This window comes from Lissotriton vulgaris, chromosome 1_1 (genome assembly GCF_964263255.1).
Source record: "Lissotriton vulgaris chromosome 1_1, aLisVul1.2, whole genome shotgun sequence".
NCBI lineage: Eukaryota > Metazoa > Chordata > Amphibia > Caudata > Salamandridae > Lissotriton > Lissotriton vulgaris.
This window is the reverse complement of record NC_141685.1, coordinates 186724137-186736276: the sequence shown is the minus strand read 5'-3', so window position 1 is coordinate 186736276 and position 12140 is coordinate 186724137. Positions and strand designations below refer to the sequence as shown.

At 48.5% G+C, this 12140-nt stretch overlaps 1 protein-coding gene and 1 long non-coding RNA gene across 2 annotated transcripts in view; both read left to right on the top strand.

Annotated features, from left to right (window-relative positions):
• Window positions 1-12140, top strand: part of LOC147738119 (uncharacterized) — a 171358-nt gene that overhangs the window by 136170 nt on the left and 23048 nt on the right. The window lies entirely within an intron of this gene.
• Window positions 2957-12140, top strand: part of LOC147738120 (uncharacterized) — a 29778-nt gene continuing 20594 nt past the window's right edge. Inside the window, exons 1-2 of the long non-coding RNA XR_015307463.1 lie at window positions 2957-3037; window positions 3580-3639. This is a non-coding gene — a long non-coding RNA (uncharacterized LOC147738120). The remainder of the gene's footprint in view (window positions 3038-3579; window positions 3640-12140) is intronic.

Sequence of the window (12140 nt, the reverse complement as noted above, 5' to 3'; positions counted from 1 at the left end):
AGCCACCACAATAATTCTTGATAACTGTCGGGGTTTATCGGCATCTGGAACTGCCTGCAAAGTATTAGACACTTGAAAGTTTACCGCATCCCCCTTGACATTAGCAAGTACATGATCGGAAACTACGTCAAAACTGCTGCATAGCCGCATACCCAATTCAACCGCTGCCTCAGGTCCGTGTTCATCCTGAACGGTGGTGATTGGTCTGCCCTGCGTTTTGGCTGGAAGGGGGTTGTGTTGGACTTGGCCCTTCTGGCAGGTTCACCCCTGACCTTTTTGCTTATTAAGGTGAGTTGGTGGTAGTGATTTTTGGTTTCTGCATTCTTTACCACTGTGTCCCAGGGTAAAGTGCGTGCGTGTAGTGAGGTTGGCCTGCCCTCCCCTAGGAATGCATGGGGAGTGTATGTGTCCATGTTAGTTCCTTATACATGGGGAGTGCAGGTGCAAGTTTGGTATGTGCGGACTCGTGTGATCAAATGCTGCGCAATGATGTATGCGGCGTGATTGTGTCTAGTGTGGAAGTGCCACTTCTAGAAGTTGGCATGTTTGTGTAATTTGTGTCTGGCGTGTGATTTGTTGGAGCTTGCTGGTGAGCCTGGCTCCAGGAGTCAGGATGGGTCTGCCCCGGTGGCGAGTGTTGAGATTAGCATGCTGATGTGAGGGAGGGGTGCACCTGGGACCTGAATAGGGCGGGGCTTTCCCCACACAATGCTGGCTCCGCCCCCTGTGGTGCGACTGATGACCCTAGCCTGGCCAGTGAATAGGAAGGGTGGCTGAGTAAATCACAGTGCTCCAAAACCAGCTGCGACTGGTTTTTCCCCCACCCTGCACACAGACAAAGAGATTTTACTGTATAAAAAGGGGCTGTGTCCCCTTACAAAATGTTCTCTTCCTAGATCCTTTCTGGAGGGGGGCTGCTGCTGCTTGGCGCCAGGAGGACCGCCACTGGGACTGCCTCCCTGCTTGGAGGGCCCTGTGAGCTGGCCCCTGGGCCCAGCCTTGCCCCCCTACCTGCCTAAACACTTTCCTGGACTTTTTGATTCCTGCCTACCAGGCCCACGGAAGCGCTGGCCTCCCCCTGCTGAAAATAGCACATTTGCGCCGCTGGAGCGGTGATGCCTGGCCTAAGGGATCCCCCAGCGTGTGGGGGATTCCCTCTCTGGTTGCTGATTTACGGCGCTTGTGCCCACCCCGCTTATCTGCCGTTTTTGTGCCCCCTAGCGCTTAGGAGCGTTTTCTTTTAAATTGGGCTTAGCCCCGTTTTAGCCCCGTTTTATTACTTAAAATACGGGTGCTCACCCCGTTCTGATCCCTCATCTACTGGGTGCCTACCCCGGATTGCTGCCGGAATCCACTTTTCTCCCTCCGGGCCGCTGCGCTGCCTGCGACGACCTGGAAGTAGTGGGCAGAGAAACCGGAAGCGGACAGGAGCCTACCCCGCGATCCGGTGCAGAGAAGTGAGGCAGGGAGCGAGCAGGTGAAGTCCGCGGGGCTCCCGTGTTATGGTAGAGCCCCGCCTGCGGCCGTAAGGAGAAGGTGAAGGACCCGAGAAGCCGCTGAGGAGATCGAGGAACCACTCCTGAGGAACAGCACCGGCAGAGGAGACTGCGGGTGGCTGTGGCTCAGCCTATGGTCTACGAGTGGCGCTGTTTTCTTTTTAGTTCTAATGGCTGACTTCTGTTGAGTGATTCGTGTCTTTATTTCCCTGGATGTTTCGCCACAGTCATAAAATAGAGAATCTCAAATGGTGTGGTATTGAAGTAATTCAACACAGCATCAGAGGTGGAAATACGCATCTAAAAAGGAAAAAGAGAGAGCAATTTTATATGTCTCTCTTCAATACTTACAGAACAGGTTTAAATAACAAAGAGGAATGGGAAAGACTCATTCTTTGACCATATTTAGATATGTGAGGGATACCATTATATACAAGGGTGGTTTATCCAGTAAGGTACATATAGTGAACCAAAGACTGTGATGAATGATTACGTACAAATAAACTGATTGTTTTTTTAGACTAATGATTCCGTACAAGAATTTTATTGTTTTTTACACAAAGGATTGTGCACCATGGGACAATGTAGAAAGATCGTGTTTGAAATCCAGGCAGATATAGCAAAATAAAGGTAGTCACGATTTACACAAATTATTTTGTGCAAGCTTCATATTGCCTTTTTCCAAATAGGACCTTGTATTATGGGAAAATGTAGAAAGATCATGTTTGAAATACAAACCTGTATGTGAAAAATCTGTAATTTATATGTATATGACTATGCACTATACTGGAAATGAATACAATGATTAGGTGACCATAAACGGAAAGCTCATCAAAGATGAAATTTTAATGTTTGTGACAACTGATTAATTCAGTCTATAAAAGCATGGGTTTTTCGAGAGACCAGCGTGATCTAAAAAAACATGATATATCTCCAAATTGTTGCATGTATGAATATAATCTCTATCCCTCCACACTGACAATAAAATACAAAAGCAAGGACCATCCTACATAACAAGTGTAGATCCCGAATAACAACAAGACTGGCCCAATATGGCCGCACTAAACTTCATTACATCTCTACTGTTCCAAGATGGCCGCCGTTATGTTGAGACCAGGAACGAATTCGGCAAAACCGGCAAATTAAAGATGCCGTGAATCTCAAGCACATTATGAATAAGACTTGTTTTACTCCGTTGACTGAGGTTCAAAAATAGAGGACCCAATATATAGGAATAATATGTCAAAACCGGCGAAATACAATGCCGCGATAACTACTTCCGGGGCATTAACAGCCACAGTAGCGAGATAACTAGATAACTAGTGAAGAAATTATTAAACAAAAGACGCTGCAATTTACAAAACGAACGGAATGACAAAATAAAGCATGGAAATAATTAAAATGGAGCATCGGAGTTTTTTTAAGAATAGAACTAGGTCCGGGTCATATCCAGCAGGGACAGTATTGAAGGAAGTCAACATACAAATTGAGGAATCCGAAGCCGGTACGTTGGAGCAGGGAGGCCGAAACTTGATGATACGGTATGTGCAGACCATCTGTTGCAGGGTGACGCGGTTAAATGGGAAGCCCTTAGTCTGTACCTAGAGACTAACACTGTAGTTTTCATCTAGCAAGCGGGAACTTTACTGCATGGTTTAGCGCTAATCCTCGATAGGAGGGGAGTAGCTTTGGTGTTTAGTTTCAACACCAATCCTCGAGAAGGGTGCGGCGCAAACAGAGCGTGTAATGTTGCACTGTATGACTTGAAAGGCTCCAGCATTACTATATGGCACGCTAAAGGGGAGTAACATCCTGTGCATGCTCAAGTAGGAGCGATTTGTAATATCTATGTAGATCCTCTCCGTATTAAAGGGCACGCTGAAAGGGAGCTAGATCGGGGCTCATGCTCAGGGAACCATGAGGGATTTTTGTATAGGTTGTAGCAAAATTCAAACCGATCCCAAAAAGAGGCTTTAGCTAAAAGCGTAAAAATAATAGAAGACATACAGTTATTTTAATAAAAAAGAGGCAGAATGTAATGCTGCAAGCAGATTCTGATTGCATCTATGCACTTTTATTACAGGAGATGCAACCGCACCATATAACTTATTACACTGGCAAAATATCAAGCAAATAACAAGGGGTAAGTAAAACTTTGCAAGAGGACTCGGCAGTGGAAACAACTGATAATCAATAATGACAAAATCAAATCTGACCATATTATCAACCTGTTTATGTATCCTACAAGTGACTCCTAATGATTGAAAGAGCACCCTAGACCTCTGCAAAACGCAACCCACAAAATTCATTACGGTGGTTCCAACGTGCCGAAGTCTCAGTATAAATCTTGTATTAAGGTAATAAAGTTAAAATCATGAGAGGAGGATGTACCTGGTTTAAAAACAAAAATATTCTCTAACAGGTTTCATTCTTTAAGGCTTTACAATTCATGAGTCTAAGAGAAATTAAAAAGGTGGAATTGAGAAATTGAAGAATCTAATTCCGGCCGGACTTTTAAAGGTATTTAAACCCATGGGGTATTATCCCTAAAATAAATGAGATACTAGAAATATATGGGATTGACCCAGTTCACAAACTTGTTTAATTACAAGTGATTTAATCAGAGAGAGTAAGTTAAAACCCACCAATAATCGGGTGGAAGAAAGGGTGAAATACCCCATACAAGTAGAAATTTGGCACTACTAGGGTGGAAGGAAAAGGAATCTATGTCCAACACTAGGTGGCGATCTATACACAGTGTGTAACTCTGCAGCTCTACATGCCAAGAACTGATGAATACTGGTAAGTAGCATTTTCCTTAACTTCTAAATGACACCTTCAACTAGGACCATTAGTAAATAGGTTCATGCAGATTTCAAAAGATCCTACTAGTAAGGATATCTGTGCAGTCATCTCCATGACAGGAAAGAAGAAATACAAATGAATGAATAAAATGCTTTAGGGGCTTAGCATTAAGGAATGAAAGAAAGATAAACCAGGAATAGAGAGAAACAGAAAAAGCAATAAGAAAGAGAAAAAAAAGTAAAATAAAGATAATAAAAACAAGGGAAATAGAAAGTACGAAAGAAAGAAACGAGGCTCCCTTATATTATATTCAGTAGTGCTTGTAATACGGCGGCCAGGATATCCATCACGTTTGTGTCTGAGTAACCCGGCCAGTAACCCGGCCAGCGAACTCTAAATCAGGCTCTTGACACTTTGCAATGTTGCTGCTGTTAACTGTGCTTCATTAAGTCCTCAGAAGTCACGGGCAAGAGACACCTGGTCGCCTGTAACATACCTTTTATAATTGCAAGGGTGTGACAACACCACATAACACCGCATAAACAACAAGTGCAGATTAAACCACAGGGTTCAAATAAACTCCCACACACACACCGTAAGATTAAACTTGTACTAAACACACAAGCCTCAATAACCTGTAGATAATACAAAGATTGATGGACATAATGAAGCAGACCTAGAGATACATGCATAGCACAGACAAGATAAAGGTCTTGATTTAGAGTTTGGTGAGCAGGGTACTCCTTCACAAGCAGTGGAGTATCCCGTCCAACAAACGGATGGTCTGCCTGACCTAATGCAAGTCAGGTGGATTGTCATGTGTCCAGCCTTACTTGAGTGGCATTGATGTAAATACATGGGACGGCCCTTCCTCTCTAGATCAGGCAGTCTGATGTATTTTTCTCTTATTCAGGACCACCAGGGAATACCTGTCAGTCGTGATGAGAATTTCTTTTTCAATGAACCCCACTTCCTGGGAGAAAGTTAATCAGGGAGAAAGTTCTGAGGGTGTGAAGGTGATTAGTTATTGGTTTTTAAAAACAAACTCCAGCTTTGGAAGCTGACGGACATAAAGAAGCGGACCTAGAGATACATGCATAGCACAGACAAGATAAAGGTCATGATTTAGAGTTCGGTGAGCAGGGTACTCATTCACAAGCGTGGTGGAGTACCCTGTCCAACAAACGGATGGTCTGCTTGCACTAATGCAAGTCAGCTGGATTGTCATGTGTCCAGCCTTACTTGAGTGCCGTCGGTGTAAATACATCGTACCATGACTGCTGGTCCTCTGAAGGGACAGAGAGCCCCACAGGGCCAGCAGAGATCTCTAACAAGTCAGGTGACACTTTGGGTTTCAAATCAAACCCATAGTCTTGATAGAAATAGAGGAGTGGAGAAAAGAGTTAATTAGAATGCAGCCTATATGTGATTTCTTGTGTGTGAATACGTAAATGACAAGACGCTGCTGTGTTCCTTACCTTAACTTAGCCTTTTTTTTAAAAAACTGCTAAATATGTTACATTGGTTTATCTCTGCAATGTCAGCTGAACAAGTTACTGGTTATGTTAAATTATGTCATACTGGATTGCGGTCTTGAAAACATACAAGGACCAAACGCTTCAGCTTGACAAAGCAAGGGACTTTCAGTCCCATCTCTATGTTAAGTCCAGTTCTGGGGCCATGGGATAGGCAGCGGCTACTGGGTTGAGGTCACTTTCCTTTGATGTTATGTCAAGTCAAGTCAAGTCATAAAATTTGTATAGCGCACTACATACCCAGAGGGTTTCAAGGCGCTTAGGAAGGGGAGGAGGATTATTTGTCAAATATCCACGTTTTAAGCTGCTTTCTGAACGCTAGGTGGTTCTGGGTGAGGCGCAGGTAAGCGGGGAGTGAGTTCCATGTTTTAGCAGCCAGGTATGAAAAGGATCTGCCTCCCATGGTGGTCTTGTTGATGCGAGGTACAGTGGCGAGGGCTTGGCTGGAAGACCGTAGTTGGCGGGGGGGGTGTAGAAGGACAGTCGAGAGTTGAGGCAATCTGGTCCGATGTCGTAGAGTGATTTGTGTGCGTGGGTAAGCAGTCGGAAAGTGATCCTCTTATTGACGGGTAGCCAGTGGAGGTCTTTAAGGTGACCAGAGATGTGTTCGTTGCGTGGGATGTCTAATATGAGCCTGGCTGATGCGTTTTGGATTCGTTGGAGTTTCTTCTGGAGTTTTGCGGTAGTGCCCGCGTAGAGGGTGTTTCCGTAGTCCAGTCGGCTCGTGACCAGAGCGTGGGTGACTGTTTTCCTTATTTCGGAGGGGATCCAGCGAAATGTTTTTCTGAGCATGCGAAGAATGTTGAAGCAGGAAGGGGATACGGCGCTGACTTGTCTGTTCATCGAAAGTGAGGAATCCAGGATGACGCCCAGGTTCCGTGCGTGGTCTGTCGGGATGGGTGCTTTTCCGAGGGCTTCCGGCCACCAGGAGTCGTCCCATGCAGAGGGGGAAGTACCTAAGATGAGGACTTCTGTTTTGTCTGAGTTCAGTTTCAGACGGCTTAGCTTCATCCATTCGGCAACTTCTTTCATTCCTTCGTGTAGGTTAGTTTTGGCGGTGCTGGGGTCATTGGTGAGAGAAAGGATTAGTTGAGTGTCGTCCGCGTAGGAGATGATGTTGAGGTTGTGTTGGCGTGCGATGGCCGCGAGGGGGCTCATGTATACGTTGAAGAGGGTGGGACTGAGTGAGGATCCTTGAGGTACGCCGCAGATGACTTTAGAGGCCTCGGACTTGAATGGAGGAAGGCGGACTCTCTGGGTTCTTCCGGTGAGGAACGAGGTGATCCATTCAAGTGCTTTTCCTTGGATTCCGATGTTATTGAGGCGTTGTAGAAGGGTGCTCTGGCAGACTGTGTCGAATGCTGCAGAGAGGTCGAGGAGGATGAGGGCGACTGTGTCTCCATTGTCCAGTAGAGTTCGAATGTCGTCTGTTGCTGCGATGAGGGCGGTCTCAGTGCTATGTTTTGCTCGGAAGCCAGATTGTGAGGGGTCGAGGGATTTGTTGGCTTCGAGGAAAGCGGCGAGCTGGTTGTTGACGGCTTTCTCGATGACTTTGGCCGGGAATGGAAGAAGCGAGATGGGGCGGTAATTTTTGAGTTCGGTGGGGCCGCTGTTGGTTTTTTCAGAAGGGCGGTGAGTTCAGCGTGTTTCCAGTCTTCTGGGAAGGTGGCGGAGTTGAAGGAGCAGTTGATGACGTCTCGGAGGTGCAGTGCGATGACGGAGTCTGCTTTGTTGAAGATGTGGTGAGGGCATGGGTCTGTGGGGGATCCTGAGTGGATGGAATTCATCAGGCGGGTGGTGTCCTCAGTGGAGATTGGGTTCCAAGCGTTAAGGGTGTTCACGGGGGGAAGATGGTCAGCAGATGGTAGGGTGGGCTGGTTTCCGGGCTGGTTGTCAAAGCTGTTGTGGATGTCTGCAATCTTGTTGTGGAAAAAAGAGGCTAGGGAGTCGCAGAGGGTTTGAGAGGGTGTGATGTCGTTGGAGTTGGCTGAGGGATTGGAAAATTCCTTGACGATGTTGAAAAGTTCCTTGCTGTTGTGGGCGTTGTTGTCAAGTCGATCCTTGAATGCTGTTTTCTTGGCTTTTCGGATCAGTTGGTGGTGAGAGCGGGTGGCGCTTTTGAAGGCGTCCTTGGTGCTGGTGGTTGGGTCTTTTTTCCAGGCCTTTTCAAGGGATCGGCAGAGTTTCTTGGACTTCTTGAGATCATCGTTGAACCATGAGGCTTTCTTGCTGCCAGGTTTGCTTTGACGTTTTTTCAGTGGAGCTAAGGTGTCGGCGGTGTTGGATAACCATAGGGTGAGGTTGGCGGCGGCTTCGTTGGCGTTGGAAGAGGGGGCTGGGGAGTTTCGAAGGAGCGATGCGGAGATTTGGTCCGTGGTGATTTTGTTCCAGTTTCTTTGCAGGGTAGGTTGGGAGTGGTTGATGGGTTTCGGCTTGTTGTAGATGAAGTGAACGCAGCTGTGGTCGGTCCAGAGGAGATCCGTGGTGTGGCTGAAGGAGACATGGTTGCTGGATGTGAAGATGGGGTCGAGTGTGTGACCTGCGATGTGGGTGGGGGCAGTGACTAGTTGTTTAAGTCCGAGGTTGGCGAGGTTGTCCAAGAGGGTGGTGGTGTTGCGGTCGTTGGTCTTTTCAAGGTGAAAGTTGAGGTCTCCCAGAAGTATGTAGTCTTTGGAGGGGAGCGCGTGTGGGGTGATGAAGTCCGTGATGTCTTCATTGAATTTTGCGCGGGGTCCTGGTGGTCTGTAGAGGAGAGTGCCTCTGAGTGTTGTTTTGGGATCGATGTGGATCTGGAAGTGAAGGTGTTCGGAGTTAGCGAGATTGACGTCAGAGCTGGTTGAGATGCGGATAGATTTCTTATGGACGATAGCGATTCCTCCTCCTGTGTGGCTGGTACGGTCTTTGCGGGTGATCTTATAGTCTTCAGGAATGGCAATTGTGATGTCTGGTGCGGAGGAAGCATTCATCCATGTTTCCGTAAGGAAGGCGATGTCCGGAGAAATGGTGTCTAGTAGATTCCATAGGTCAATGGCATGCCTGTGGATCGATCTGGTGTTGAGAAGGATGCATTGTAGGTGGTTGGGGTCGGGAGTCTGAGGTGTGGTCGTAGCAGAGATGTTGTCGGTACCGCTGAATTTGCAGGAGTAGCAGGAGAAAGGGCCATGGGTGTGTCCAGGAGCGGCTTGGACGCAGTTGGGGGCGCGACCGGGGTCGAGGGCTAGGAGGGTGGCGGCATCGTAGGTAATGCGGGAGGGCCGGGCAGCGCGTGGGGTAGGGGGTCTGGCGATGGGCGCGGTCCAGGCGCGGACGGGCGTAGACGGGCTTACCTTTGGCTTTGGATTGGGCGCGGACGCTGCGCGTAAACGCTGCGCGCGGGAACTCCTGTCGTATATGGATGGTGGAGGGGGAGGGGCGAGGGCGTCTCAGCTGGGAGGCGGGGCGGGCACACGAGGACAACAACACACAAAATGGAGGGGTCAGCACGGCAGGAGCGCCTGGGGGAAAACTTGAATGCAGCAGTGAGCAAACGCTAGCAATAATGAAAAGCCAATAAGCAGAGCGCTATACCCAAGCAGACAGCAGTCAACAAAAATGAGGTCAGTTTCGGTGAAAAATGCGCTGCAGACGATAACACAGACGGCAACAGAGTAGCGCTGGCAGATTAAAATATGTTAATGAGTGAGAAGACAGATCGGCAAATAAAGCGCACAGCAGTTAAATACAAGCAGTTTTCCAAGCCGTTTTCAAAGCGCTGCAAAACGATACCAGGGCCAGAGGGGAGCGACCACTCAGCACAGAAGCGGAGAGCGAGTCACGGCGCTACCAGGTATGGGAGCGCTGTTTCTACTTTGTGGGAGGGCGTCTCAGCTGGGAGGCGGGGCGGGCACACGAGGACAACAACACACAAAATGGAGGGGTCAGCACGGCAGGAGCGCCTGGGGGAAAACTTGAATGCAGCAGTGAGCAAACGCTAGCAATAATGAAAAGCCAATAAGCAGAGCGCTATACCCAAGCAGACAGCAGTCAACAAAAATGAGGTCAGTTTCGGTGAAAAATGCGCTGCAGACGATAACACAGACGGCAACAGAGTAGCGCTGGCAGATTAAAATATGTTAATGAGTGAGAAGACAGATCGGCAAATAAAGCGCACAGCAGTTAAATACAAGCAGTTTTCCAAGCCGTTTTCAAAGCGCTGCAAAACGATACCAGGGCCAGAGGGGAGCGACCACTCAGCACAGAAGCGGAGAGCGAGTCACGGCGCTACCAGGTATGGGAGCGCTGTTTCTACTTTGTGGGAGGGCGTCTCAGCTGGGAGGCGGGGCGGGCACACGAGGACAACAACACACAAAATGGAGAGGTCAGCACGGCAGGAGCGCCTGGGGGAAAACTTGAATGCAGCAGTGAGCAAACGCTAGCAATAATGAAAAGCCAATAAGCAGAGCGCTATACCCAAGCAGACAGCAGTCAACAAAAATGAGGTCAGTTTCGGTGAAAAATGCGCTGCAGACGATAACACAGACGGCAACAGAGTAGCGCTGGCAGATTAAAATATGTTAATGAGTGAGAAGACAGATCGGCAAATAAAGCGCACAGCAGTTAAATACAAGCAGTTTTCCAAGCCGTTTTCAAAGCGCTGCAAAACGATACCAGGGCCAGAGGGGAGCGACCACTCAGCACAGAAGCGGAGAGCGAGTCACGGCGCTACCAGGTATGGGAGCGCTGTTTCTACTTTGTGGGAGGGCGTCTCAGCTGGGAGGCGGGGCGGGCACACGAGGACAACAACACACAAAATGGAGGGGTCAGCACGGCAGGAGCGCCTGGGGGAAAACTTGAATGCAGCAGTGAGCAAACGCTAGCAATAATGAAAAGCCAATAAGCAGAGCGCTATACCCAAGCAGACAGCAGTCAACAAAAATGAGGTCAGTTTCGGTGAAAAATGCGCTGCAGACGATAACACGGACGGCAACAGAGTAGCGCTGGCAGATTAAAATATGTTAATGAGTGAGAAGACAGATCGGCAAATAAAGCGCACAGCAGTTAAATACAAGCAGTTTTCCAAGCCGTTTTCAAAGCGCTGCAAAACGATACCAGGGCCAGAGGGGAGCGACCACTCAGCACAGAAGCGGAGAGCGAGTCACGGCGCTACCAGGTATGGGAGCGCTGTTTCTACTTTGTGGGAGGGCGTCTCAGCTGGGAGGCGGGGCGGGCACACGAGGACAACAACACACAAAATGGAGAGGTCAGCACGGCAGGAGCGCCTGGGGGAAAACTTGAATGCAGCAGTGAGCAAACGCTAGCAATAATGAAAAGCCAATAAGCAGAGCGCTATACCCAAGCAGACAGCAGTCAACAAAAATGAGGTCAGTTTCGGTGAAAAATGCGCTGCAGACGATAACACAGACGGCAACAGAGTAGCGCTGGCAGATTAAAATATGTTAATGAGTGAGAAGACAGATCGGCAAATAAAGCGCACAGCAGTTAAATACAAGCAGTTTTCCAAGCCGTTTTCAAAGCGCTGCAAAACGATACCAGGGCCAGAGGGGAGCGACCACTCAGCACAGAAGCGGAGAGCGAGTCACGGCGCTACCAGGTATGGGAGCGCTGTTTCTACTTTGTGGGAGGGCGTCTCAGCTGGGAGGCGGGGCGGGCACACGAGGACAACAACACACAAAATGGAGGGGTCAACACGGCAGGAGCGCCTGGGGGAAAACTTGAATGCAGCAGTGAGCAAACGCTAGCAATAATGAAAAGCCAATAAGCAGAGCGCTATACCCAAGCAGACAGCAGTCAACAAAAATGAGGTCAGTTTCGGTGAAAAATGCGCTGCAGACGATAACACAGACGGCAACAGAGTAGCGCTGGCAGATTAAAATATGTTAATGAGTGAGAAGACAGATCAGCAAATAAAGCGCACAGCAGTTAAATACAAGCAGTTTTCCAAGCCGTTTTCAAAGCGCTGCAAAACGATACCAGGGCCAGAGGGGAGCGACCACTCAGCACAGAAGCGGAGAGCGAGTCACGGCGCTACCAGGTATGGGAGCGCTGTTTCTACTTTGTGGGAGGGCGTCTCAGCTGGGAGGCGGGGCGGGCACACGAGGACAACAACACACAAAATGGAGGGGTCAGCACGGCAGGAGCGCCTGGGGGAAAACTTGAATGCAGCAGTGAGCAAACGCTAGCAATAATGAAAAGCCAATAAGCAGAGCGCTATACCCAAGCAGACAGCAGTCAACAAAAATGAGGTCAGTTTCGGTGAAAAATGCGCTGCAGACGATAACACAGACGGCAACAGAGTAGCGCTGGC